We start from the raw sequence: 21,063 nt of genomic DNA, 5'->3' as shown, positions 1-21,063 counted from the left end.
ATGTAACTCGTACAATCGATATCCTGAAAGATTTGTTGGTGACATTGAATTTATATCGTTTCCAAAGCCGAAAAGAGATGTCGAGAAGTGTAAGTGATGGATAAATGCATGCGGTCGGCCCCACGAACGTCAACACTGTAAAAGACAATTGCAATATCTTTTTATCGTATATATTAGCAGATTTAAATAGTTTATGTTATCGGTCTGATCATCGCATAATAGTTTTCGTTTTTTTAATAGTTTTACCATATACTAGGTGATTAATAGCAGCAATATTCATCTGCATTACTTTACGAGAAATAAAACCCAGCATGAAGCCTAATTCATGCTGTGTTTTATTACTCTGATAGTAATGGACTTAATTGTCATCATACATGTTATTTAAAGGTGACACATGATATCTTGTCTTATTAACGGTATCTACACATGTGCAGACATGTGGTGTCACCAATAAACGCCTTTAATCCACACTTGGAGCTCGAATGCCTAGTTCTCATTTTTAAAACGAGTTTCGTTTAATTTGTTCGGATAAAAACGGAAATGAAATATGGCAAAAACGGTGTAAATAGGATTTATGCAAATCTGACATTTGGTATCCAGCAAGATAAGTTAGATGAATAAAATTTATACCGTTTTCAACGCGGAAATGCGGTCTTGACAAGAGCGAGTGGAAGCTTCAAGAATTAACGAGATCCCCCTTATAGAACATTAATTTATTTAGCAAAAAAACTTGAAATGTCATAAAAGCAATAACTAAGCAATAACTAAGCATTTTTTAAGTATGAATTATGTCACGTGTGCATGTAAAATAATAGAGAATTTTGGTACCCACCTCGTGTAACTTAACTAAATCCCCGTTAAAAATCGAGTTTTGTGTGTGTCAAAAACAAGTGAAAACTACTTTGTTACTATTTTAATAAAGACGTGTCGATAAATGCTATTGTAAAAGTTATTTATTACTGATATAAGTTAACCAATAAATGCGGTAACTTGGCGGAAGTCGGAACCTGCGCGAGCGTCTGATATTGGTAGCTTTATTAATTAGCATGACCTAATTTCCCTTCGCACAACGCTAATTTATATCAGACAATGACCAAACTGATTGTGTTGTTTTGCGCTTTCAATTAAAGTGATTGATAAATGTCATACATAAGTACTCGGCGTCGAAAAGCGCGTAAAACTTCACCAAATTACTAGGAATGGAGCGCTATTTCGTGTCAAATACACTGGGAGGGGGAAATGTTTCGGTAATATTTGTGTAAATAACATGGGTAAATACCGGTGAAGTGTTAATTTATTGCTATATACCACCATGACACGTAAAAACGGATTCGATTTCGGTAAACGCGCAAGCGTTTGAGAGCGTGTTTAATATACCGATGTACACGATATAAATAGCTGATGTTCTCTATAATCGTATATTTTTTGCATTTGCAGAATAACTTAATGATATCAATCCCTTTACAAGTGTAAAGGATGTAAACAAAGTCCATAAAAATCGTCAGGAATATCGCGTAAATCTATATGCAGTCTATAGGCAAAGAAGCCATTTTGGTGTTAGCTTGTCTAGGTTTGATACCGCTTAGCCACGTGATTAAGTGGGCGGAGCGATCATCGATAAGGCGTCATGTCAATTATCATACCAACCAATCGGATGCAATACGTAGGCGTTTGCCCGGGTAGAATCCCGAATTCCATCGGACTTATTACTATAAATTCAGACGTTGGAGAAGGAAAGGCTCCAGCTAAAATGACTCTGTAAAGGGGCGTGGGACCTGTAAATAAACTCAGAACAACAACAACAGGAAAGGCTAAAGCCACCGAAAGTTCTGCTTGGACGAACGGTCTAGGTAATTCAACAGGCAACGTCAATGCGTATTCAAACCAAAGGTAAAACTTATAGATTGTTTTCTTGTTTTGCTTATAAATGAAATTGTTTAATTTGTTAAATGCGAGTTAAGTATGGAGAACATGTCGGTTAATTCAATTGTTTGTTATAACAAATATCTTGCTTTACTTTAATAAGGAGTTACATTAAATTATTAAATAAAGGCAACAGACGCAGAAATCATTAAAGGTAGCACACACTGGTCTGTAAAAGACGAAAATCTTTTCATAGACCTGTTATCATATGGATCTTTTTAAGAACTTGTTTATGTACTAAGAAAATGCACATGTTAAATTTAGTATTAAATAAATGTGATTATTTTGGGGAATGTATTGGTGGTTAATTGTACATGGCATATAACTTTTGCATACAATTTAAGACAGCGGCGGGTCATATATTTTTTGAAGCTGTACCAGGTCGTATTCTTTTTTGAACATTTAATGTTTTTTTAAGTCAGAACAAAGATTATGGAGTAAATGCTTTACATAAAAATACACATATGTGCCGTATGTGTTAATGAAATCAGAGAGAAAGAAATGCATTTTCGGGTAAGTTTGTTTATATACAATAATAAATTTGGCGAGGCTGTATAATTTGACCATGTTCTTAATGTATATAATTGTTATATCTGGAAAATATATTAAATATAAATAATAAAATACGCATATATAAATAGCGTATGATGGCGACTTGTTTTCATTCGTCTCCGAATCGAAGAGAAAATTGTGTGTTTTTTGTTCATGCGAAATAGGTTTCTATTCTCCACCCTTACATTTGCAATTTTTCATTTATTATGTTTACCTCCTTATGATCACAAAAGATATGTACACATGCGCAACTGCGCATAACGCAATGCCGAACAAAATGTTACTATAAAATATAATAATCATAATTGTCCGACTATCACAATACGTGCATATATGCCAATTAAGTAGAAGGTAATCATTATAACACGATTACAATCCAATATAGACCGCTTCTTAGTGTCTAATTTGAAAGAAAAATACTGTTTTACAAGTATAAATGTCAAGATTTGTTCAAAGCTTTAGAAAGCTAATTACCACGTTTTGTTTTCCATATTTTTAATATAACGTTATAATTTCTCACTTTTTGAACAGCCATCTTTCAAAACGAAACTAAGTATGCATATAATTAAAAAAAACAACTTATTTTCTCCAACGAAAACCGAAATAAAACAGACTTTCCCGAATGAAGTCGTATATACTTGAGTACACCCTATTATGAATGATGACGTAAGCCGACGTCGTATAAAAACGCTGGAGTGTAATGGTATTTACACTACCTTAAGACTAATACCCTGCCATATACTTGTAAGTAAAAGTAATAGCATTAGTAAATGTGTATATATTTGAACGATTTGCAGGAAAAATATGCTGTACGTGCTGATTCTAGCGTTTGTCCTCACATGCGTCTCGTGTGGTGAGAGAAATGCTTTGGGCTTGAGTACCAGAACCAACGAGGACAGCGTACCACTAGATCCCTCTCGACGTAATATTGGTATATTTGGTGGTGTCCTTGCAGAAGTTGTCAAGGAATCGAAGGGTTGGTGGAATAGGAGAAGCACTGATGTACGTTTAAATTAATTTTTGTGTTGGTCAATTATGTTTTTATTCGGATTTTTTTTACAGTATTTCAGTCAAATCACAGCTGTCAGATATTCTACTCGCATTTTCCTACGATATTTAGTTTACCAGTTAAAAGTATAGATAATAGTAACTTACAACTGCCCTACTTGAAATAAAGGTAGGGTGTGATTAGCCGTAGAAACGATATCATGGCTAATCACCACATGCTTTCTGCGGTCGCGGCGGGGATCAAACCCGCGATCCTCGGATCTGTAGTACAGCGCTCTAGTAACTGAGCAGTTTGAAAAGTAAGTAACCGAATGTAAAAGTTTATAAAAGACTGTAACATAACCTGATGATACCGGTCAATTACAAAAACATTGCTTTTATGAGTGATCAAGAATACATGTTGCAAAAAAGATTACATATATACATTTGTAAAAGCAATGGTATTGTATTTAAAATTAACAAAGGTAATCATTCAATCAAAGTGTGTGTGTGTTCATGTCAACCTGTTAAACCATTGGACGTTGCAGGAAGAGCCGGTGCGTTTCAAAGTGAAACTTTACGTGAATCCGTGCACTTTCATGATCTACGATGCAAACGAAGATGACATGATAACAAGGGATGAGCTCGAAGCGATTTTTGGTGACGAAGAAACAACAGGAGAATTGGCTAAGGCGCTTGACAAAAACGGTGAGTTAATCTTATTTATGATTCAACCTCATATGTGTCTCGCTCTTTTAAAAGGGGTTTAATTCATGTGCGTAGTGTCGTCTCAGATTAGCCTGTGCAGTTCGCACATTCTAACTAGGGACGACACTTCCCGCTTTTATATTTTTCGTTTAAAGAAAGACTCTTCTTTGCAATAATCCAGTTAAGGCGGATTAGTCTGTGCGTACAGGCAAATCTGAGACGACACTTGACGCACATGCAATAAAGCCCCTTTTCACAGGGCGAGGCTAATATACACAAACTCAAACTCACATACACACTTGAACACCTGTTGCACAGATCGGTCGCATTAGAATATTTCATGTTTAATAATGCGCCTCCTATCGGAACATATGTCGACTATGTAAGCTGTGCTTTCATTATGATATGCCATAATATACTGTACATGTTTTGCATGAAGCAATGTATATTTCCTTTAACTGGTCAGTGTAAAGCTCGGCATAAGATATTATCAAAGTCGCAGTGCATATTATATATCTAAACATTGAAATGTGGCAATATTAATTTCAGTAATGTTTTTTTTTTTTTTAATCTTGTTTTTAATACTCGAAATTCGGCTCTTTAATTTTTGTTACATAATTGTTGGCCATATTCGAGTAATATTTGTGTATGGTGAACATGTACCTTTAAATATCTTAGCGTTTAAATTAAGGACGTCATCAGGTCGCCGTCCGGCGTCAACAAAGTATATACTGGGGGACATATTGTTTTTGCCCTGTCTGTTGGTTGGTTGGTTGGTCTGTTGGTTGGTTTGCGCCAACTTTAACATTTGCAATAACTTTTGCTTTATTGAAGATAGCAACTTGATATTTGGCATGCATGTGTATCTCATGGAGCTGCACATTTTGAGTGGTGAAAGGTCAAGGTCATCCTTCAAGGTCAAAGGTCAAATATATGGGTCAAAATCGCTCATTTAATGTACACTTTTGCAGTATTTCAATATTCAATATAGCAAATTGATATTTGGCATGCATGTGTATCTCATGGAGCTGCATATTTTGAGCGGTGAAAGGTGAAGGTCAAGGTCATCCTTCAAGGTCAGAGGTCAAACATATGTGGCCAAAATCGCTCATTTTATGAGTACTTTTGCAATATTGAAGATAGCAACTTGATATTTGGCATGCATGTGTATCTCATGAAGCTGCACATTTTGAGTGGTGAAAAGTAAAGGTCACGGTCATCCTTCAAGGTCAAAGTTCAAATATATGGGTCAAAATCGCTCATTTAATGTACACTTTTGCAGTATTTCAATATTCAAGATAGCAACTTGATATTTGGCATGCATGTGTATCTCATGGAGCTGTAAATTTTGAGTGGTGAAAGGTCAAGGTCATCCTTCAAGGTCAGAGGTCAAACATATGTGGCCAAAATCGCTCATTTTATGAATACTTTTGCAATATTGGAGATAGCAACTTGATATTTGTTTGTGGGTTCAAGGTCATTCTCAAAGTTCAAAAACATCTGCTAAAAAGTTAAGATATTGATATTTATAAGGCTACAACACAACTTGCTTTGGAACTTCAAATAACTGAGTATAAATATTTACCAGGATCAGTATTTACTGGGATCGAATATTGTGACAGTAGGAGGACATGAACATGTTTTGTGCCATAAAATAATTTCATGTTACAGTATGAAAAGCATGTTTGACAATGGTTTACACATGTTGCTGACTGGAATTTTGTTCATGGAGCTATTTATGTTCATATCAATTGTTTGAAAAATGTAAAAATAAAACCATGCTTGCTGATTTAACAATTAAGTTAACCTTTGACCATATAAGCAATATTATAGTAGCAGATGCAATATGAGTTCTGACATAAAAGTGAAGAATCACAAAATATTCATTGTATATGACTCAGAAATTTTTTACCATCTGCCTTTCTAGTACACAAGTAAAAACCATATGATGCCAAGTGTCTCTGTTGCAATATATGAAACTAGTTGAAAACCGTATCCAGTTTTGAATGTACTTATGTTCAGGGCAGCACTTAGTATTTACATACCAGACTTTTTCTAGAAATCGAAATGAATCAAATATTTAATGTTCCAAAATCATTAACATACTGAAGCTTACAGCAAACAGAGAAAGTCGCTACAGCATCCAAGCCTGCTGGTCAGAATAAAATGGAGATGGAAATTGAAATATTTTTTTTTGACTGCTTTGCGAGAACAAGTGTCAAAATGGTTTAAACATATATGTTTCGAGTACCAAACAAAAACTAAAATAGGGTGTTAAAATCTTGTGATGAAAGCAACAAAAACATTTAAATTTCAAACACAAATTAAAACAACAAATGTACGAATAACTTATGTTTATCGAAAACCTATTTAATAAAAGGGACATAATGTGTAATAAAATTTCTGATTACAAAACAAACAACACTAATAACATTAATTATAACATGGTATAAAATCAAAACAATATTTTCAATAACAGAACAATGAATGCATATCATAAAAGCAAAGACTAAATAATAAAATAAATAAACACTTAGCAATATTTGTACAGACAGCCTTAATAATTAATATTTAAATAGTATGTACTTTAAACATACATATTGTTACTAACACATTTAAAGCACTTCATCTTTGATCACATTTAAGCACACCACCATTTTCAGGTACATGTATTAATATTGAGATCTGATTCACATATTGTTATTCAAAGCACATTGACATTGTATGTTACATTACAATTAAAGCACATTAAATCATACCATAATCTTTATGTTGTATTGGATGAAAAAGAAAGAGTGCTGAAAAAAGGACTGCTACACATGTCACTATTCCTTACAATACTTTACCGGTCACTATTCCTTACTATACTTTACTTAACTATCATAGCATGGCATTACCATGACATATGGCATAAGAACCACTTTCCCATAATGCAGGAAAATGTACCAAAATCACTTTACTCGATTAAATCATGTACCAGGTATATAGAATAGTAGAAGAGTGGCACGTAAAATATTCTCTTGCATGCCTAACTTAAGGCCATTGATTTGTTATGTTATATTTATGCTGATTAACATATATAAAGTATCCAATGATCTCACAAATAAAAACACATACCCTTAATGAAAAGAGGATTGACAGTTAAACAGCCTGAATAAATAGAAGCAATTGTAGATATATCATATGTGAAAAACACTTCTAGTCATTAAATATCCACATTATGTCTTTTGGTTTAAATATTTAAACAAACAAGGGCCTTCTCTCACACTATCAAATAAGCCAAAACGCTTATAAATGTGTTGCTACTTTAATTTGTTCTTAAAAACCCATCAAATAGCCAAGAAGGAAAAGAATACTGACAAACTGAGATAAGTTTGCCTATATATTGTTTAGCCTGTAAATAAGGGGACATATTAAATGAGGATCATGTTCTGTCATGAACATTACATTGTTTAACAAGTCTTTCACCTCTCTGTCGTGGCATGCACGTGTTTCATAACGATCAAGCTCATCTTTCAAATACCGGTTACACACCACCTTGTTATATGTGCACTTGTTACACACCACCACATTTTCTGTTCCCTGGTTTCAGCACACTATGTTATCCTTGCACTGATTATACAGTACCACATTTGCTGTTCACTGGTAACACAACACCATGTTATCTGTGCAACTTCCACTTGTCCTTGATGAACTGAAAATAAATATACATACACTCAAACTATGAAAACGAGTTCGTCTGCAGAGATTTGTCAACATATTTAACGGTTTATCCACTTCCTCAGCAAGCTTAGCTGATCTAAACCCTAATAATCAGACATGGATAAAAACTGATCTTAAAAAGTATTTTATTACAAATCCCGTCACACGATATGTGACTGGTCTTTAGAAAGTCAATAGAATGGTTTAAAAGATTAAAATGAGCAAAGCTCTGGGTCAACTGGGATTAAAGCATAAAGGGTCGTCCCACATTAGACAAAACTTTCCACCTAAACTGAATTTTGCTTTCAAGATGTTTTCATTAAATGAAAAATACCACTAAAACGGAGAGTGATGACCCTGATTAGCCTGTGAAGGCTGCACAGGCTTATGTGGGATGACACTTTAGGCATACGCATCCAGTCCATTTTCCCCACAGCGAGGCTCAATGATAGACAGCTTAATGATCTACAATCTCAGATAACCAGGTCAGCCTTTGAAAACAGGTATCTATATTTTATAATCTTGGAATCAGAACTGCTAGAAAGTACAATTGTTCATCTTGCAAAACACATATTCGTCTTTTGGAGCAGACAAAAGTACAGACACTCAATGGCATTTGAAATATTGACAAGGGAACCAGAAGGCCAATGCAGTGGAAGGTAATACAAAGCATGAAGTTAATTTTCTATAAAATGTTTTATTTGGGCACGTAATTAATGTAGAAACTTAATGGCAATCAAAACTTGCTACCGGGAACTTGTTGAATTCATATTTAAGTCTGAATGACTAGTTTTAAAGTGGATCAACCAAGTTTTGTAACAGCTACAACATAAGTTAATACATACCAAAACTATGAACCAGAACTTAAACAAAACGGCCTTGAATGCATAGTGTTCTAAGAAAACATTGCTTAATGCAACTGCATGATGTCTTACCATAGAGCAACGTGTGCAATCTGTGCAGGCTTACCTCGGATGAAACAGTCTTCATTTATGGTATGTTCTGTTTTAAGGAAATATGGTCTTACTTTCTATAATCTAAAGTAGGGATGGATTGTGAAGCAGTGCATATGCATGACATATCATCCCATATCAGCCTGAGAAGTGAGCCCACTGTGAAGTTAAGTTTTGTGGTCTAAAGCCTCTGACCAGACTGCGCTGCATATGATATAAGACTCATTTTCCCAAAACACGACTGATATGAAGAGCTTGTTCTACATTACAACGAGCTCATTAAAGCCATGAGCTTTGAATTAGAAACAAAATTATTCACAAAAAGTTAATACAACACTGCAAGTTGCTGAATCATACATGTATGAGATTTGTGCTCTTAGCTTAATTTGACCCATTCACAGAGTAACAAAAAAAGAATTAAAAAGACCAATATGATATATTTAGGTGAAATTTTGTTACAAGACTATTTATTGAATGCATCATGTTTGATGTTTATTTGTTACATCATTTTGTTTGATAATTGTGTTATTTATATTGTACTCTCTCATTATGGAATAAAAAAATTGTAAACTCTGGTCTTCTACGTTTTTAAATGTATTATGTGGCTGTTAATGCTGTGAGGTATCTTTATTGTTTCCATTCCATTTTGTTGGAGAGGACTGACTTTTGACCTCTTTTCCTCTGTCTGACTGTTGTCAGTCCATATGCAAAGACTAAAATACCTCTCCAAAAACATAACATGAGTGCCAAACTGTCACAAGAAGGTTTTGGACATCATCTAGACACAACTTCTGACCAAATGTGGTGATGATCAGAGGAAAACTACTTCAATTAGAGAGCAGACACCATGCTAAATGCTTGAAATGCACTAATTGACCTCATGACCTAGTTTTTGACCCTACATGACCCACAATTAACATTGACCTAAATATCATGTACATACAACTTCTGACCAAATTTGGTGAAGATCGGATAAAAAAACTTCAATAAGAGAGCAGACATAATGCTAAATGCTTGAAATGCACTAAGTGCCCTTGTGGCCTAGTTTTTGACCCTGCATGACCCATATTTGAACTTGAACTAGATATCATTTAAACACAACTTCTAACCAAATTTGGTGAAGATCGGATGAAAACTACTTCAATTATAGAGCGGACACAATGCTAAATCCTTGAAATGCACTTAGTTACCCCGAGACCTAGTTTTTGACCCGGCATGACCCATATTCGAACTTGACCTAGATATTGTCTAGATACAACCTCTGACCAAATTTGGTGAAGATCGGATGAAAACTTCTTCAGTTAGAGAGTGGAAATCATGCTTAATCCTTGAAATGCACTAGGTGACCCTGTGACCTAGTTTTTGATCCGGCATGACCCATATTCGAACTTGACCTAGATATTGTCTAGATACAACTTCTGACCAAGTTTGGTGAAGATCAGATGAAAACTATTTGAAATATAGAGTGGAAACTGCTGTGGACGCCGCCCGCCAAGGGTGAAACTATAATACGTCCCGTTTTGAAATATGAAACTGTGTATTAAGATAAAGAGTGATAACAGAATTATGCACAACATTTTATTTCACCACAGGTCAAAATCCAGATGACAGTTACACAATACGAACACTTATAACTGCAGTTACTAAGAAATTATACAAGATCTTATCATGAAACCTGGTATATACATTAAAGGCAAATGATAATCCAAATTTCAATCTTTATTGTCAGACATAATCTAGCAAAAAAACAGGCTTAATGCATGTGCAGAAGATGTCCAAGATAAGCCTGTGCTATTTGCACAGTCAATTGGGGACGACACTTTCTTTCTAGCTTGGATTTTTGTTAAGAAGAGACTTCCTTTGAACAAAAAAAATCATAAAAGCGCTGTGTCATCCCTGATTAGCCTGTGGAGACTGCACAGCCTAATCTAGCCCCACACATTTTTCCTAGAACGCGTCTCACAATAAAGATTTTTTTTCTTGGACCGTTTTGTCGAAAAACATGTGTAATCATGCTTCCAAAATATGCGACAACTCTCAGAGTAGAGCTGTAACGATTCACCCATCATTCGATTCGATTCGATTTCGATACCAAACGGTTCGATTCGATTATTTTCGATTCGATTCAAAATAAACTATTTGCTGCTTATTTTGCAAACTTGTTCATGTTTGGTCTGTCCAGGACATGCATTAATATGTTTGGTATTTGTTATTAACTTATTATGTTGAACATTTAAAGTGTTTAATTTTTTTAATAAAATTTAAAAACGCAACATTGTTTTATAAGTAACAAATTTATTGAACAAAACTTCCTGTTGAGTTATTCTTAAAAACAACAACATAAAATACACAATGTATCACACGTGTTTAACAGAATAAAAAAATGTAAGTATATAAACAACTTCCAGTTGACTTCTTAACAGAATGCACACAGTTTAGTAAACAAACCATATGTATTGAGGAAAAAAAATGATATCAAAACATCACATGGGTATAATTTAGTAACAGCAATGTTCCCATACTTTTTATTTTTATTTTAACGGTGCGTCTTTCAGCGTGGCTGAAGAAGCCATTTTACTGGCTGATGTAATGCTCAGCATGCTATTCATTCATTCATTGCATGCCATATTGGCTATTGACCAATCACAAGACGTATTACGAATGACAAGAAAGTTTAGACGACAGATTTGAAAAGTAAAGTTTAAAATGCGGATCGATCGGGATTGCAGTGAATCGAATCGAAATTGGCCGTATTGGTATCGAAATCGAATCGGCGGCGTTGAACCGGTTTTTCGATGCATCGAGCCGAATCGTTACAGCTCTATCTCAGAGTGTTGTACATTTGTGTTGAAAACAATACTGATTTTAAAATCTAACAATGAAACACAACAACAAATAAGTCGTTAAATAATGTTGGTAATTAATTAAGTTAATTTTTTTTAACACAATATGTAATAAAATTCCTGATTACATAACAAACAACACTTATAAAAATGCATTAACACACGGTTTAAAATCAAAACAATGTTTTCAATAATAGAACAAAAAAAGCAGCCATTTCAAATAACAAAAATAATAAAAATATGAAACTTATAATATTTGACATATATTAACATACAAGATAATATAGATTCTTAAAAGGCTCTACCAGTTCATGAGCCAGCTCAGTTAAATATGTTTGAGCACAGGGCTTTATGTATGTTTGTAAACTATTGTCTCAGAATAGCTTGTGAAGTCTGCACAGGCTTATTAGAGACAACACTTTACGCTTTCATGCAAATGTTAAGCACAGCACCAATTTTTTGTACAGGATTTACATTTAAAGCACATTTATAGCACATGGACATTGTATGTTTCATTACAATTAAAGCACATTAAATCATGTATAAAGAAGATTATGGTATAGAAAAGAGTATCACCGTCCACTTAACAGCACACTTTGTTTTATATCCATTAGAACATAAAGATGATTACATTAATTGGTATTTTTATAGTCATTCCCAAACATAATAATAATTACATTCATGGGTATTTTTATAGTCATTCCCAAACATAATAATAATTACATTCATGGGTATTTTCATAGTCATTCCCAAACATAATAATAATTACATTCATGGGTATTTTCATAGTCATTCCCAAACATAATAAAGATTACATTCATGGGTATTTTCATAGTCATTCCCAAACATAATAATAATTACATTCATGGGTATTTTCATAGTCATTCCCAAACATAATAATGATTACATTCATGGGTATTTTCATAGTCATTCCCGAACATAATAAAGATTACATTCATGGGTATTTTCATAGTCATTCCCGAACATAATAAAGATTACATTCATGGGTATTTTCCTAGTCATTCCCGAACATAATAAAGATTACATTCATGGGTATTTTCATAGTCATTCCCAAACATAATAATGATTACATTCATGGGTATTTTCATAGTCATTCCCAAACATAATAATGATTACATTCATGGGTAATTTCATAGTCATTCCCGAACATAAAGATGATTACATTCATGGGTAATTTCATAGTAATTTACATTAAATCAAATATGCATCCCCAATACTTAGAATGACATCAACCATTAAACAAAGTAATGTTACAATGATATGCTCACAAGTGTTGAGTTCCGTATCTTTGGTAATATAACTATGTTGATTCATGTTGATTCACAAATATTTAAACATGAGCCCCACTCTGTGAAAAGGGGGTTTAATGCCCATGTGCGTAAAATGTCGTACCAGATTAGCCTGTGCAGTGGCTACAGCACAGGCTAATTTGGTACAACACTTTCCGCCTTACCTGGGTTATTGCTACAAAGAGACTTTCTTTAAACAGAAAATATCATAAAAGCTGAAAGTGTCCTCTCTGATCTGGGATGACACTTTACGCACATGAATTAAACCCCTTTTTCACAGAGCGCAGCCCATATGTAAATGATCTCACAAAATGCATTTTCATGCATTATAAGATCACATTCACTTTTTGAACAGGAGGATTAAGTATATTATGCAAAGTTGCACAGCCTGCATAAACAGAAGCATGTTCAGATGCAAAAAAAATAATCAAAAACACTTTTAATCATTAATGTTCACAATATATTTCCTTTGGTTTAAACGATAATGAAACACACGCTTAGTCTCCCTTTAACAAATTTGACAAAAGGCTAAAAAATCTGTTGTTACCATTTGTTCTTAAAGGGGCCTTTTCACAGAATTTGGCATTTTTTAACTTATTCATTAAATGCTTTATATCGATAAATGTAAACATTGGATCGTAAAAGCTCCAGTAAAAAATCAAGAATAAAATTAAAAAAAGGAAAAGAACATTGCCCGGACCAGGTTTCGAACCTGTGACCCCTTGAGTCCTGCCAGAGTCCTGAAGTAAAAACGCTTTAGCCTACTGAGCTATTCCGCCAAGTACACATACTTGACGTATTTTATACCTTATATAAGCAATCTTCGTGGTTTCACAAAATTTAACGACAAAAACAGAACTCTCCAAATTATTCAATCGTTTCGCGTTGCAACGCTTTATAATTTTTAGGTTTTAAAATCGTCAAAAGATGCATATAATGGCTATATTAGACCATGATAAATGTTCAGTATTACTGTTTCCATACAAATATCATAACTAAAACGAAAATTTGCGAATCTGAAACAACTTTTTTCAATTTTGTCAATTTACCAAAGCGTGAAAAGATCCCTTTAAACCCTAATCAAATATCCGGAATGAAAAGAATATAATGTTCAGTCATAAACATAATGTTGTACAACAACTCTTTAACCATATCATTCTGCAATGCATGTTCTTCATAACAATCAACAAAAACACTGGTTACACGTCACCTGTTTATATATGCACTGGTTTCATGCCACCACATTAACTGTGCACTGTTTACACCACACCCACTCTGGATCAGCAGACGATTTATTTCATAAATCAATCTCTGGGTTAATGGTCGCCATCTTTCGAACTACTTTCAAAAGTACAACAACAACAATAACAGTAGAAGACAATTTTAATTGCGAAAAGTTGAAAAATTGAGTACATGTGTCACGGTTGTTGAGTGAAATAGTGTTATTTTCAACTGTGTATGAAGCATGTGAACTGGTAGTGGAATAACCGAATTGTTGGTGGAAATGGAATTTAGAAATATATGTCTAATAATTGAATTCATCATCGTGTAGAATAATCATCAGCATCATTTCTGTGGAACATTGCACAATTCAAAAAAACAAGTGTTTCATAGCTATGGTGCTTTTGACATAGTTCACTAACCATCAAGACTGAAATGATTCATGCACACAGGTAAAGTAAATAATTGAATTTGTGCAGAATGTTTATTTTTTACAAATTATTATTTAATTTGACCAATTTATTTTAGATTGATTGCACTGAAACTCAAAGTCTAAAGCTTAGTAAGACACTTAAGCCAGTTTTCTGAGAAGAAACAATACTTGTTCAGAGTATAGCAGGATCATGCGGCCTCTGGTTTATTTATTTGGCCTAGGCCTTTAACCTGGGTCGCTTTGATTTCAGGTGTTTAGCCCCCATATCAACAAGGCTCTCGACCCTATATGTAGTTATTCATATTGTTTAAAGATTTTGAGAACCCTCACTCGGTGCCAGTGGGGATAAAACAGGGACCTTCTTATAGCTAGATGAATGCATCAAATATGCCAGCAACACTTTATAATCAATAACTTTATAATTGATGTTCTTTTAACTACATTACTCATTTACCAAAACAATGTGAAACACATTTTTATGCCCCCAAAGGAGGGCATATAGTGATCGCACTGTCCGTCTGTCTATCCATCACACTTTGCATTTAGGTTTCGAAAAAATGCTCATAACTTCTATGTCGCTTCAGATGTAACATTCATATTTGGTATGCATGTGTATATGGACAAGGCCTTCCCATACACACACAAATTTTGACCCCTTTGACCTTGAACTTAGGGTCGGCTTTTAGGTTTTGAAAATGCTCATAACTTCTATTAAAGCGTTTATCGGGGGCGTATGTCATCCTACGGAGACAGCTCTTGTTTTTGCTACTGTCCTCTGCACAAACCATGATATATCTGCATATATGCCTCCAACCAAATCAGTAAAACTATTTGTCACTTAATTACAATAAACTTATTGCATGTTAACTTTTCAACAATATATATATACATGTATATATAATTATATATAACAGATCTTGAAAAAAACTCACATCAAACTTCAAATTGTTTTAGTAAATTATAGGCTTTAATTGGTATTGTGACATTGACACCACTCATGCATGCGACTAAACAATTATACAACTATGGAGCACATTATTTATGAGAAATTCCAATACATCAACATATCGTCTCAGATTTAAGGCAGATAATCTAGTGCTTTTTGCTGCCATTTTTACTATTACACATTTTTTCATTTTATGTTATGATGCATTGATCTTGTTTCTAAATTAACCAAGCAATCATGTTAAACTTTTGAAGAAAGATGTTGTCTGATAAATATAGAAAATATAATCACTACGAAGTGAACAAAATTCAGTTGAATACTGTGACCAACAAAGATTTGCCAAAGAGCAATTCAGATCATGATTTAAATTAAATACAAGTAATATGAAAGTCTGCCTATTGGATCCCAGTTAAGACTTATTTGTCAAATCTTCACATTAATTTTCCCTTAGCCATGTAGAATTGGGGATTAAATACCATCAAGTCATGTAAAAAGGAGCAGGGTATAGCACGCTGCTATTGATTTCTTGAGCTTTCACATGAATTTTACGGGTAATTTTCATACAACAAATGATATTATGTAGTGTAATGATAAAGCATTATGAGCACAAATTATATCTCTTACTAGTGGTACACAAATCATTTAAGTGTCACATTTCAAAAGAAAATTTATATAAAAAGGTATTATTAATTGTTAAAACGTTATAAAAGGTTATTTCAATACACTAAAGCATTTAATTACAAGAACAAGTGCATTTTATGTCCATTACAATACATGTAACAGTATTGGCATTGTATTTATCTGCATTTGATGTGCATTTAATACACTTAAAAATGCAGACAAGACACACTTCTAACAGAAACAAATGTATTTTTTTCTGCATTTTTCCAGCATTAATACTCTTCAAGTGTATTTTTTATCATCCCAAATACACTTTACCAGGAAAAAGGTATGTTAAAATGCATTTTTAGTTTGTTTTAAGTATATTTTCAAATGCATTAAGACACTCTTTTCTTTTGCAAAAAATGTTGAACAAAAACTTGAAAATATTTAATATACTAAAGTGTAGTAATAATTAAAGTTTTGTATGAGCATCAAAAACAGTGTCAAATTCATACCAGTGCCTATTTAGTAGCAGTAGGCCTTATATGGTCTACTTGTGGTAGAAATAATGCATTTTGTATAATACAACATACATAAATTAAAAAACATAGCTGCCCATACAGTTCAATACAATGTTCAATTAACTACACTATGCAAAGTTGAAATATGACATCAAGCTTGGAATAATCTTTTCAATAATGAATAATATGCTGTTTTAATTTATAAGTGAAATAGACACTTGCATATAAAAACTGATTTTAAATCAAAACTAAATGTTTAATTTGATTTTTAGCTCCACTGGCCAAAGGTCCTGTGTCCATCGTGCATCCATGCATAAACTTTTCCTTTAAACATCTTCTCCTAAACTACTGGTCCAATTCTGATGAAATTTCTTAGGAATGTTTCTGGGGTGTACCTCTTTCAAATTTGTTCAAATTATGCCCCTGGGATCAAATTTGACTCTGCCTTGGGGGTCACAAAATTGAAAATTTGCTTAAATAAGGCCTATTTTGTGAAAACTTTCAAAATCTCCCGTCCATAACCATTGGGCCTAGGGCTATCAAATTTGGTATGTAGAGACATCTAATAGTCCTCTACCAAATTTGTTCAAATTATACCCCTGGGGTCAAATTTGACCCTGCCCCGGGGGTCACAAAATTGAACATATGCTTATATAGGGTATATTTTGTGAAAACTTTACAAATCTTCTCGTCCATAACCATTGGGCCTAGGGCTACCAAATTTGGTATGTAGTGGCATCTTATAGTCCTCTACCAAATTTGTTCAAATTATGCCCCTGGGGTCAAGTTTGACCCTGCCCCGAGGGTCACAAAATTGAACATATGCTTATATAAGGCCTATTTTGTGAAAACTTCAAAAAAATTCTTGTCAATAACAATCCGGCCTAGGGCTATCAAATTTGGTATATAGTGACATCTAATAGTCCTCTACCAAATTTGTTCAAATTTAATCCCTAGGGTCAAATTTGACCCTGCCCCGGGGGTCACAAAATGGAACATATGCTTATATAATGCCTATTTTGTGATAACTTAAAAAAAAATCTTGTCCATAACCATTAGGCCTAGGGCTACACAATTTGGTATGTAGTGACATTGTATAGTCCTCTACTTAGTTTGTTCAAATTATGCCCCAGGGGTCAAATTTGACCCTGCCCTGGGGGCCACAAAATCAATTATATGCTTATATAGTGCCTATTTTGTGAAAATTTTAAAACTCTTCTTGTCCTTAACCATAAGGCATAGGGCTACCAAATTTGGTATGTAGTGACATGTTATAGTTCTCTACCAAGTTTGTTCAAATTATGCCCCTTGGGTCAAATTTGACCCTGCCCGGGGTCACAAAACTGAACAAACGCTTATATGGGGCCTATTTTGTGAAAACTTTAAAAATCTTGTTGTCCATAACCATTGGGCCTAGGGCTACCAAATTTGGTATGTAGTGACATCTAATAAACCTCTACCAAATTTGTTCAAATAATGCCTCTGGGGTCAACTTTGACCCTGCCCCGGGGGGTCACAAAATTGAATAAACGCTTTTAAAGCGCCTATTTTGTGAAATCTTTACAAATCTTATTGTCGAAAACCATTTGGACTATGGCTACCAAATTTGGTATGCAGTAACATCTTATAGTCCTCTACCAAGTTTGTTCAAATTATGCCCTTTGGGTCAAATTTGATCCTGACCCGCATGTCACAAAATTGAACATTATATACGCTTATATCTTTCTTATTTTGTGAAAACTTTAAAAATATTCTTGTCCTTAACTCTAGGACCTAGGGCTACCACATTTTGTATGTAGTGAGATATAGTAGTCCTCTACAAAGTTTTCTCAAATTATGCCCCTGGGGTTAAATTTGACCCAGCCCAGAAGGTCACAAAAGTGTACATGTGCTTAAATAGGGCCTATATTTAAGTATTTGCACATGCAGAGAAATTTGTTTCAGCCTTTTTTTCAGCAGTGGAGTGATACAGGGCCATCATGGCCCTCTTGTTTAAATACTCAAAAAATGAAACCGTGTTCATGTGCATGAACACAGTTTATAAATTCTGTCAGAATTATAAAATATGCAATTACTATAAATACAAATGCCAGGGAAAAGTGCTTTTTGTACTAAAAAATTCGAATAAATATTACAATAATACATTTTGAATACTTTACTATGTAATTAACAGTTTTTGTCTGAGAAAATCACTAAATTTTATATATTTATTCAAATTCACATAAATCATATTTCAAAAACACATCATTACTTCAAATCCTTTCACACAATACTGAAAAAAAGCACAGTTTCTGATTGTTATTGGTTCTTTATTAATTAATACATGTACCATTTTTTAATCTTGATGCATCCTCAATTGTATAATGCACATCTTAATCTGTTTTAACAATTATAATATAAAGATTAAGGCTGACTCAGTAAAATAATAATCCATGATTTCTGCAGTACTTGCAGACAAAATAGAAATACTGCTGTGATATTATCTATCTATCTAATGGGATATTAATTTGGCTTCAATAGAAAAAAATCAAAGCATACACATGTATAAAATGTGTATGTATATATTAGTTAAACTTAAATTGATTGACCATCGATAAAAGATATTATAATATATGTATGTATATATATATCCTTGTAAAACTAAAAATTAAATATGTATGTTTCTATTACATCATAAAGGACTTTTATTTTCAGACAAAGTACAGTGAAGCTTAAAACAGTATCCAATTGTAACAGTCAATTTTGGGAAAATCAACCTTATAATTATTTTCTGTGTTGGCCAATGTCATAATTGGTATAAAATGTATATTGAACTGGAAGTTCTCTTTATTTTAAATGATAACATTTGCTTGGTCAGCCATAATTGTCACAATCAAGTGGTCTTTTTACACTGTAGTTTTCTCACTGACTATGGGTTTGTTCTGAGAATGAGCCACACAAAGTATCGTTGGGGAGATGAGTTGTCAATTTTATGTTTATCAGTCTTTCATAATCCAGTATACCTGTAAAAAGGGAATTTGTAACTAATAATCACACAATATACACAATTAAAATTGTATGCATTTAGATTTATTTAGTACTGCACATTAATCATTTTCCAAAAATATGTAGCAACATTACATTATATAATGCTGCAATACTAAAGTAATTTACTAATTAAAGGTCGCTGATGTGTAATGGATGTGGTGTCCACCTAATGATCTGGAGGTCACTGGTTTGATCCCCAGTGTGGGAGCATTCTTAAGAAATCTCCAAGAGACACCCAAGTACTGGTTCTAGGCCCAGGAAACGAACTCAAGAGCATTTCACATACATGTACGTAGTTAGTACTTTAAATTTAATCGAACTAAAAAAGGGTTAAAACTAACAACTGAAACCCTTATTAATACATTTTATTTTGAATCAAGCAAATGTGGAAATTCATTAAAAATAATGAGTAAAATTTAAAAATTCTACTTTAAAGTAATCATGATAATTTAGATCATTTTCATGATACAATTATATATTCCCTAAATGATAAAAATAAAACATGTAATGTTAATTTATGAAAAAAAAAACGTTTTAATTTTATCAATATCATGGTAATTACAACTAGATACAGGCAATTAGATCAGAAACGTGCATTAATTATATTAACCCATTCATGCCTAGCGTCCTGAAAAAAAGGACATTGCAAACAGCGTAGACCCAGATGAGACGCCGCATAATGCGGTGTCTCATCTGGGTCTGCGCTGTTTGCCTAAAGAAATTTCTGTAAGAAATATTCTAAATATAGAAATAAATATACCAGACACCCCTACTTTTGGAAATAAATTGATCCAATTTAGAAGGATGGGTGAGTCCACTGGGCATAAATGGGTTAATGAACAACCCAGACATTTGTAGTGATTTATGGTCACTATTTCATTTGATTAACGTTCTATACATGACCTGTCATAAAAGGTATTTTTTAGCCAGTACTACAATCGGCAATGATAGTCTGTATTGCATACATATTCCAACGTCTATTATCGATTCGCTTCCTCAAACTGAACAAATATTTAATGTTTACATCGCGAAACGTAATGCATCCAGTTTCACTTTCGGTTTGGTTGGTTTTGTAAACACCGTAATTTCATCTTAAAAATTGGATGATAGGGTGATTAAATAATAATGGAAAAGTAAATCACTTGGATAATAGGTCAAAATGCAACACAAATGAACGTTAATAGTGCTCTTAATATCAAAGTTTCGGTAAAAAGTTTGGCGCTAGTTCAACGCGCATCGTATACAGCCTAATAACAATAGACTGACAACCTTTTGGGTAGTAAAGTAGTAATACAAGGCAATATGGCGACCGTTAGCCACGAGGCCTATCTTAC

At 33.6% G+C, this 21,063-nt stretch overlaps 1 protein-coding gene across 2 annotated transcripts in view; it reads right to left on the bottom strand.

Moving 5' to 3' along the window:
- Window positions 1-5,681: 5,681 nt before the first annotated feature.
- Window positions 5,682-21,063, bottom strand: part of LOC127846658 (uncharacterized) — a 195,282-nt gene continuing 179,900 nt past the window's right edge. The window contains exon 25 of one of the 2 annotated variants that reach the window (XR_008033599.1): window positions 5,682-6,536. The gene's annotated coding sequence lies outside the window, so the exon portion shown is untranslated. Of the gene's footprint in view, window positions 6,537-14,118; window positions 14,189-21,063 lie in introns of those variants that run through there. The other variant, XR_008033600.1, reaches the window with a different exon arrangement.

The sequence above is a fragment of the Dreissena polymorpha genome, chromosome 9 (genome assembly GCF_020536995.1).
Source record: "Dreissena polymorpha isolate Duluth1 chromosome 9, UMN_Dpol_1.0, whole genome shotgun sequence".
NCBI classification, from domain to species: domain Eukaryota; kingdom Metazoa; phylum Mollusca; class Bivalvia; order Myida; family Dreissenidae; genus Dreissena; species Dreissena polymorpha.
Note: the sequence above shows the minus strand (reverse complement) of the source record. Positions and strands in the feature narration are given on the sequence as shown.